Source organism: Nannospalax galili, unplaced genomic scaffold (assembly GCF_000622305.1).
Source record: "Nannospalax galili isolate Female #2095 unplaced genomic scaffold, S.galili_v1.0 scaffold212, whole genome shotgun sequence".
Lineage (NCBI taxonomy): Eukaryota > Metazoa > Chordata > Mammalia > Rodentia > Spalacidae > Nannospalax > Nannospalax galili.
Window position 1 is genome coordinate 74,750 of NW_008333884.1, and position 9,461 is coordinate 84,210.

At 42.9% G+C, this 9,461-nt stretch overlaps 1 protein-coding gene across 3 annotated transcripts in view; it reads right to left on the reverse strand.

Annotated features, from left to right (window-relative positions):
• Fam222b (family with sequence similarity 222 member B) overlaps positions 1-9,461 on the reverse strand; it is a 63,870-nt gene that overhangs the window by 38,252 nt on the left and 16,157 nt on the right. Inside the window, exon 1 of one of the 3 annotated variants that reach the window (XM_008828691.3) lies at positions 1,491-1,737. The exons of the other annotated variants lie outside the window; for them this stretch is intronic. The gene's annotated coding sequence lies outside the window, so the exon portion shown is untranslated. Of the gene's footprint in view, positions 1-1,490; positions 1,738-9,461 lie in introns of those variants that run through there. 3 annotated transcript variants of the gene reach the window in all.

Consider the following 9,461-nt stretch of genomic DNA (forward strand, 5'->3'; position numbering starts at 1 on the left):
GGACCTTCCCCCTAAAAAAAAACAAAAAAAAAAAAAAAAAAAAAAAAGAAAATGCCAAATTAAAGCAAAGATACCAAGCCAGATATGGGGGAGGCAGAATGCTGCAAATTCCAGGTCAACCAAGTCTACACAGAAGAGACTCTGCCTGAGAAAAATAACAAAACCAAAAAACGATATGAGGACTGACACCCCACACACATATACTGTTCCTAATATCATAACTTTTAGGAATTCTACCTTCAACTGATAACTTTCCTCTGATTTAAAACATAAAGAGGTTCCTGATTTGGGCTGTAGGAGATCCATATCTGTCAGAAAGAAAAGAATGCAAGCTGCAAGCCTAGTGCAGTGGCTTACAAATTGGGAAGCTGGGCTGGAGAGATGGCTCAGCAATTAAGAACACTGAATATTCTTGCAGAAGACCTGGGTTTGAATCCCAGCACCCACATGGCAGTTAACAACTGGCCATAACCCCAGTCCCAAGGGATCCAACAGCCTCTTCCAACCTCCACTGGCACTGCCCAACATGGGTGCACTTACGTGCAGGCAATACATGCATACACATAAAATAGAAATAAATTTGTTTTTAAAGTTTAAAAAAATAAATTGGGAAGCTGAGGCACAAGGACAGAGTTCCATGCCAGCCTGAGCTACAGATCCAGCCAGTCTCAAAAAAAAAAGATCCATAACTTACAGAATCAAAGGAACTCAAAAGAGATAAACATCATCTAAATTGTAATCCTATAGCCACCCAAATTAGTAAAGTTCAGGGAGGAGAATCTTTAAAATGACAAATTAAAATCTATCTGTATTTTTTTAGGTGTGGTTTTGGTTTTCTGTAACAGAAATGAATCTCTTCAGGAAGTTATAAATTTAAGAAATATACCAATGGAGAAACTGATTAGGACTTTCAAGTTTCAGTAACTTACCAGGTAAGTTTTCCTGCTCTAGATATTTCTTCAGTAGGGCTGAGCCACTACACAATGCCTTTGACAATGTAGTCGAGGGAGGAGACTTTAGCAGAGTTAATCACTAAAAATCACCAGGATTCCTTTTAACTACTAATAAAGGAGGCTGCTCCTTCTTTGCACTGGAATCTCCTCTTTAGGACTGCTACTGATGATTAAAGCCGACCGAAAGAGGAAAATGATGAAGACCGCTTTAATGGACGCAGATGCCGTACAGTTTGAAAAACCAATCCCAGCCTACACCCCCCCTCCCGGTTTACTGCATCAGATGCTTCATGAAAAGGGCTCCTCTTTTCTTCTCTGTGCATTTTACTACGCAGCCCACACATCACTAAAAAGAGATAAGAGTCCGGAATCTCCTTAACCAGAAGCAAGAGTGAGATACGAGATAGAAGGATGAAGCACAGAAATGGAAAATCAAAATAAACTGACAGGATGCAGAGATCTTACTTCCCATTCCGTTTCCCCTTTTCTTACAAGGTTAAGTCGACCAAAGTCCCGGTGGAAAAATCACACACACACCTTACGCCCTGGAAAGGAGGTGAGGTTCGCTCTGCAGCGCTCAGTGGGGCTCCGGGCTCCGCCCCGCCGGCCTGGGACAGCGCAGCCCCACTCGCCCCAGCCCAGGAAGGACAGATGAGAAGGGACTCCAGGGGCCTTGCCAGGGGGAGGGGGAGGCGGCTACTCCGGGTGCCGGGCTCACAGAGCGCTGCACTCCACGGTGCGCCGACACCCCCTCCCCCAGCTGGCTCCAGCTTGCTCCCCTCCGCCGCCGGAAGCCAGCCCCGCCCCCTCAACACTCTATCCCGGCTCTTGGCAAGCACCCTCCTGTCTACACAGCCAATGGTGAGCCAGGGAACCAGCAGAGCGACTTGCTACACAGCCAACTGAGGAGACCCACTGGGAGGTCAGCCACCGGGGATAGGCCAGCTACCCGAGGCCCCGGCCCCAGCACGGCTCCTCTTTGTTAGAGCTGCCCCCATCTCTCCAGGCCCCCACCCGAAAGCTAGGAAGCAAGCATCCCGCAGCCAGGCCAGGTGATGCCCAGCCGCCTCTACAGTTCCTCCACCCGCTCTCAGCCCCGCACTGAGTGCCCAGCCCCTCAGGTGGTTCCTACTGGAGTGCCTCAGACTTCCAAACCTATTAACCACAAGACACCCAACCACAAAAAGGATGCCCTTCAGGCCTCTCTGCTTTACCTTTCATTTCTTTAATCCAACTCATTCCATCAAAACGATGGGACAATTTAAGTATTAAACCAACTGCATCATTTTTTCCTGTTGGAAATTCCTGCCTCCCAGGTGGGATGGGGGGTGGAGTGGTAAGAAAGTATATATCTGGAAGTTGGTGGAGTTGGGAACACAAATCACATTCAAAAAAAAAAAAAAAATCACACAGAATGGGCCCAGCATGGTGGCCGCACAGCACTTGGGGAGGCAGACGGAGGCAGAGCTCTCTGAGTTGGAGGCTAGCCTGGTCTACGTAGCGAGCTCCAGGCCAGGCCAGCTGGTGCTACAGGGAGTCTCTGCTCAAAAAGATTTAAAAAAAAAAAAAAAAGACAATAAATAAATAAATAAACAAACAAATAAAAATGGCTCCAATCTGTGTCAGGTCCAAGGCATTTACATCCAATAAACAAGATGACCACTTCCTTAGCAGGTTTCAATATAATTAAGATGCAAAAAAACCCTGTCTCCTTAATACCACATAGCTAATATTAGTTAAAACAACCAACAAGCAAAAAGCTGGCTCGGGTCACCTGTTTTATTCAGCCAGTTCCAGGTGAGCCAGGGCTTCATATAGAGATCTGTTCTTAAAAAAAGAAAAAGGCCTGGTGTGGTAGCACACTCCTTTAATCCCAGCACTTGGGAGGCAGAGGCAGGTGGATCTTTGTGACTTTGAGGCCAGCCTGGTCTACATAGTGAGTTCTAGGACAGCTGGGGCTACAGGGAGACCCTGTCTCAAAAAGACAAAAAAAAAAAAGTTGGGCATGGTGGTATAAACCTAGCACTTGGGAGGTAGAGGCAGGGCAGATCTCTGTGAGTTCAAGGCCAGCCTGGTCTACAAAATGAGTTCCAGGACAGCTGGGGCTATGGGGAGACTGTCTCAAAAAAAAAAAAAAAAAAGAAGCAGAAAGTTAAAATTTTTAAAAATCCTGACTGATAATATAAAATAGTCACATCCCTCCCTCATGGTACTTAGGCTAGTCTTGAACTCCTAAGTTCAAGCCTATTCCTACCCTCAGTATCTAGACACTAGACAATCATGTCCTTTTTACATCTTGAGGTGCCAGGGTTAGTGCCCAGGGCCTTTGTGCACACTAAGCAAGCACTCTATTTTTTTTTTTTTTTTTTTAGACAAGGTTTCCCTGTAGCCCCAGTTGTCCTAGAATTCACTTTGTAGACCAGGCTGGCCTCAAACTCAGATCTGCCTGCCTCTGACTCCCAAGTGCTGGGATTAAAGGCATGTACCACCACCCCGACCATATCAGTCTTATTTTGAAATCATAAATGAATACTATATATTGACTGCAGGTCCAAGAAAATATCTTTCTTGTGGCTGCTAGAGAAAGAGGGGTAGAGAAGAATGAAGTAAGGTTCTTATTAAATTTGTTTTATTCTGGGGGTTGGGATATAGCTTAGTTGGTAAAATGATTGCTTGGCATTCAATAACAAAAAAGAAAAACCCAAACATACACAAAATTTGAAAAGCATGAATTAATTTTATAATTTTTAATAATTTAGTTGACAACTGTAGATTTTTGGGGGTCTTTTTAAGACAGGGTCTCCCTGTAGCCCCAGCTGTCCTGGAACTCACTATGTAGACCAGGATGGCCTCAAACTCACAAAGATCCACCTGCCTCTGCCTCCCATGTGCTGGGATTAAAGGCATGCGCCACCACGCCTGGCTGACAACTGTAGATTTTTTAAAAGATATTTTAATGTATACTTTAAGCATGAAGGTTAAAAGGCACTCAGAAATAAAGAAAGACACACTCTCAGAGCCTTTTAACCTTCATGGGCATGACACTGGTGCAACTACCTACATGCAGGCAATACTCTCATACACATAAAATAAAAATAAATATATTGGGGTTGGGGATTTAGCTCAGTGGTAGAGCGCAAAGCGCAAGGCCCTGGGTTTGGTCCTCAACTCTGAAAAAATAAAGTAAAATAAAAACTAAAAATAAATATAAAAAAATTATTGAGGGCTGGAAAGATAGCTCAGCTGTTAAGAGCACTTGCTGCTCTTCCAGGGGACTCAGGATTGGTTCCCAGCACCTACATGTTCTTAATTTCAGTTCCAGGGGATCCAATACCCTCTTTCTGGCCTCTCTGGGCACCAGGCACACACAAAGTATACATACAAACACACAGTCAAAACAGTGACACACATTAAAAAAAAAATGTTAACAGCACATGGTACTCTTGGGGCTGGAGAGATGGCTCAGTGGTTAAGAGCACTGGCTGTTCTTGCAGAAGACCTGGGTTCGAATCCCAGCACCCACATGGTAGCTAACAACCATCTGTAACTCCAGTTCCAGGGGGATCCAACACTCTCTTCTGACCTCTGCTGGCACTGCATAACATAGGTACACTTACATACATGCAGGCAATACACTCATACACATAAAATAACTAAAAACTTTTTTAAAAAAGAGCACATGCTACTCTTGCAGAGGACCAGAATTCAGCTCCCAGCACCCATATTCAGACACCTCACACCCACTTGTAACTCCAGGATTTCTGATACCCTCTCCTGAGGGTATGCATGAACATGTACAAATAAATAAATAAAATCTTATAATTAGAAAAGGTAAATGAATAAAGTTTCCTACATGCTTAGACAAATTAAGTTTCCCAAGTTATAAAATAACAGCACTCTGAGAATTAGCTAACCACAAATACCTCTGAAAGACCTAGATAAAGAAATTTTGGAGCCAGGCATGGTGGCTTAGGTCTTTCATTCCTCCATTCAGGAGGTGAAACAAGAAACATTTTGAGTTCAAGCCAAGCCTGGGTTACATAGTAAGCTCCAGACCAGCCTGTGCAACAAAGTAAAACAAAAATGACACCTTAGGGCTAGGCATGATGGCTCATGCCTTTAATACCAGCACTTGAGAGGCAGAGGCAGGAGGATCTCTGTGAGTTCAAGGCTACCCTGGTCTACATAGTGAGTTCCAGGACACCTGGGGCTACAGGGAGACCCTGTCTCAAAAAGAAAAAAAAAAAAAATTGACACCTTAGTTGGTAAATCATTTCTATAACTAAATAATTCAAGACTGCATAGAAAAAGCTTTAACTGCTAAACCAGAATTAAAGCTCAAAATCACCATAAGGGGGCATATTTTTCCCTAATCCTCAAAAGAACTCCCACATTTGTTATGGTTTAGGGTGTTCGGGCTGTGTGTGTTGAGGGTAGGGAGTTGGAGGGATGAGTTGTTAATTTCTCATACTGATGGGGTAGCACATGGTAGAAAAAGAAAAAAAGCCAACATCCTAAAAAAGTTTCACACGCATACACGAAATGAGACAGCAAACTTGTGAATCAAGCATGATTTGGCATCTTTAAATGCAGAGCCAATTTTCTTTAGTGCCAAAGCCAATGGCTTCTTCCTGTAGATTTTTATGGCATGGTTCCTGAAAAAGCCCTGGACGCTGTTTCCCCACAATCCTATAATCTGTCAGAAGACAGAAAACAAAAAGAAGGCTGTGCCAGCCAGAAAAAGCAAATTACAACCAACACAGAGCCAAACTTTATTTCAGACAGAAGGAGCTTTTCTATGCATCTTTGGAAGAGAAGAAACAAAAGAAGTTTACCATTGCTCCAATAATCAAGGGCAAGTAATTAATTTAACCAAACACCATGCTGAATTAGCATCTGATGTAATAGGCTGCCTTCTCACTTCCTATTCATAGCTTAAAAGAATATTTGAAATGCTTATTGAGAAGCATTGATGCCAGCAGTATACAAAGACTTTTTATATTATCAGTAAGAAAGAGGAAAAAAAAGCAAAGAAGAAAACATTCAAAGACTATGAACTATTACATAAGAAATACATAAGGGGGCGGGGGGGGGGAGATGGCTCAGCAGTTAAGAGCACCAGTTGATATCACAGAGGATTTGGTTTGGTTCCTAGTACCCACACGGCGGCTAACAATAGTCTGTACCTCCAGTTCCAGGGAATCTAACAGACGTCGTCTTCAGACCTCTGTGGGCATTACATGACATGGGTATACTTATATACATGCAGGTAACACATAAAATTTTTAAATTAAAAAAATTTTTTTAAAAAGTAAATACATAATGAAGTCAGGTGTGGTGGCACCTGCCTTTAATCCCAGCACTTGAGAGACAGAGGCAGGCAGGTTTCTGTGAGATTGAGGCCAGTGTGGTCTCATACCAATTTCCAGGCCAGCTGGGGATGTAGGGAGACCCTGTCTCAAAAACACAAACAAATAACAACCAAGAAACCCACCACAACAACAACAAAGTAACACTAATAATAATGAAGAAATATATAGAGGCTGGAGAAATAACTCAGCAGTTAAGAGTACTGGTTGCTCTTACATAGGACCTGGATTCAGTTCCTAGCACCCACATGGTAGCTAACAACCATCCTTAAATCAAAAAAGTTTTTAAAAATAAAGACCAGATAGGAGTGGTGGTACATGCCTTTGATACCAGCACTCAGAAGGCAGAGAATGAATCTCTGTGAATCTCTGTGAGTTTGAGGCCTGCCTGGTCAGTGCCAGTCAGTGCTATGTAGTGAGTCCCTGTCTCAAAAAAAATAAGTAACAATAATAATAATAAAATAGTATCAAAAGAAATATATAAGGTCAAGGGCTGGGTGTAACGCCACAAGCTTGCAATCCCAGCAATTGGGAAATGCAAATCAGAAGTTCAAAGTCCTCTCAGACTATATGCAGAGTTTAAGGCCAGCCTAGAGTAGAGCCAGGTGTGGTAGTACACGCCTTTAATCCCCGCACTCTGGAGGTAGAGGCAGGTGGATCTCTGTGAGTTCAAGGCCAGCCTGGCCTACATAGTTGTTCTTACAGAAGACCCAGGTTCGAATCCCAGCACCCACATGGTAGCTAACAACCGTCTGTAACTCCAGTTCCAGTTCCAGGGGTTCTGACACCTTCTTCTGATGTCCTGGGGCACTGCACAGCACAGGTGCACTTACATACACGCAAACATAACACACAAGCATAAATAAAAGTTTGAAACTACCAAGTTTACTCATCTGTCAGAGGGCTTCATGAATGCTAGGTAACCACTCTACCACTGAGTGATAATCTAAGCTCTCTTTTCAGACAGGGTCTCACTAAATTGTACAGGCTGGCCTGAACTCACCATAGCCTAAGACAGGTCTCCAACTTAAGATCTTCCTGCCTTAGCCTCCCAAGTAACAGATTACAGGTCTGTGCTACTAGGCTAAACCAAGCTCCCTTTTTCTACTTACCAAATGCAAAAGAGGAAAAGAAACCTAAGCCTTTTACTTGCCCTTGATATAAAGAGGATGGAAAGCAGGTATGGTTGAACATATCTATAACCCTAGCACTTGGGAAGAGGCAAGAGGATCAGTGGTTCAAGGTCTGCCCAAGCTACACGAAGCATTATCTAAAAGAAAAAGAAAGGGGGTGGGGGGTGGGGGGAGTGTAATGGAATGAAAGAGAAATACAAATTCCTAAAGATCTGAGTATTCAATTCCAACCTATATAAAACCAGTATCTTCATGTCACTTTATTCTGAAATTAACAATACACAGGTCCCTATACTGTGAAAAATATACAAAATCCTAAATGAACAGTCAGTCAGCAAGGTAAAGTTGTAAGCATGTTCAATCTTACCATTTAACTATTTCAGCCTTCAGTCACTGGTTTTAGACTACATCCTAATTTCCCTCTATTGTTAATGTCACTTTAGAGGCTAAGAAAAATTTAGTTCAACAGATTCAAATTTCAAACATGATCCAAGCACATTATAGATAATAATTATCACTGACTCTATATTTAGACTCAGGTATGGAACAAAGAGTGCTAGCTTTGCCTGAAACAGTTACCATGTTCCTCTTTAAATCCTAATTGAAACTATTACCTAACTACACTAAAGTGTATGTACAGGGTTCACTACAAAAAGTCAAAATGCTTTTTCAATTTTTTTGTATTTCTGTTGATTGCTATGAAGCTTTAAATATAGAAAATAAACCACCCCAACAGTTCTAGTATGCATTCAGCATTATAACTACCATAGGGTGGCATTCATCTCTCCATTTGAACCAAAATCCAAGGGAGTAACAATCCTGCAATAAGGGTCAGTGGAATGGCTAGGTAAAGGTACTTGTACCACAGCATGACCACCCTGAGTTCAAGCCCTAGAAATCAATATACAGGTGGAAGGAGAGCACTAACTCCACAAAACTGTCCTCTAACCTCTACCTGTGTGTCATGGACATGCAAACCCACATAATAATGATAAAATTCAAAACGCTTCCTAAATTTTAAAAAATCCTCAGGACTGGAGCGATGGCTCAGTGGATAAGAGCACTGGTTGTTCTTGCAAAGGACCTGGTTCAATTCCCAGCACCCACATGGTGGCTAACCACCATCCTAACTCCAGTTCCAGGGGATCCAAAGCCCTCTTCTGACTTCCTCAGGCATTGCATAACATGGGCACACTGACATACATGCAGATAATACACTCATACACATAAAAAAATTTTAAATAATTTTTTTTTTTTGGTCTTTTTGAGACAGGGTCTCCCTGTAGCCCTGGCTGGCCTGGAACTCACAGAGATCCACCTGCCTCTGCCTCCCGAGCGCTGGGATTAAAGGCATGCACCACCATGCCTGGCTTAAAATAATATATATTTTTTTTTACTCCTAGAAGGTTAGGTGTGGTGGGCACACCTTTGATCCCTGCACTCAAGGGGCAGAGGCAGGTATAGACCTCTTTCAGTTCAGTTCAAGGTCAGCATGGTCTATATAGAGAGTTCTAGGCCAACCAGGGCTATAGATTGAAACCTTCTCTCAAAAAAAAAAACAAGATTAGGGGCCATACACATGGTTTAGCAAGTTAAGAGGACTGGTTACTCTTGCAGAGGACCAGGGTTCAGTTCCCAGCATCCATATGGTGGCTAACAACTGTCTGTAACTCCAGTTACAGGGGATCTGAAGCCCTCTTCTGACCTCTGAGGCATTGCACGACACGGGTGCACTCACAAACATGCAGGCAATACATTCAGACACATAAAATAATAAAAATATTTTTTAAAAAAGGAAAAAGAATTCCTATAAAAGGAACCCCTAAAGTGATACTCTAATTAATCTTTAAGAAGTTGCTTCAGCTGGGCGTGGTGGCGCATGCCTTTAATCCTAGCACTTGGGAGGCAGAGGCAGGGGGATCTCTGTGAGTTCAAGGCCAACCTGGTCTACATAGTGAGTTCCAGGACAGCTGGGGCTACAGGGAGACCCTGTCTCAAAAAGACCA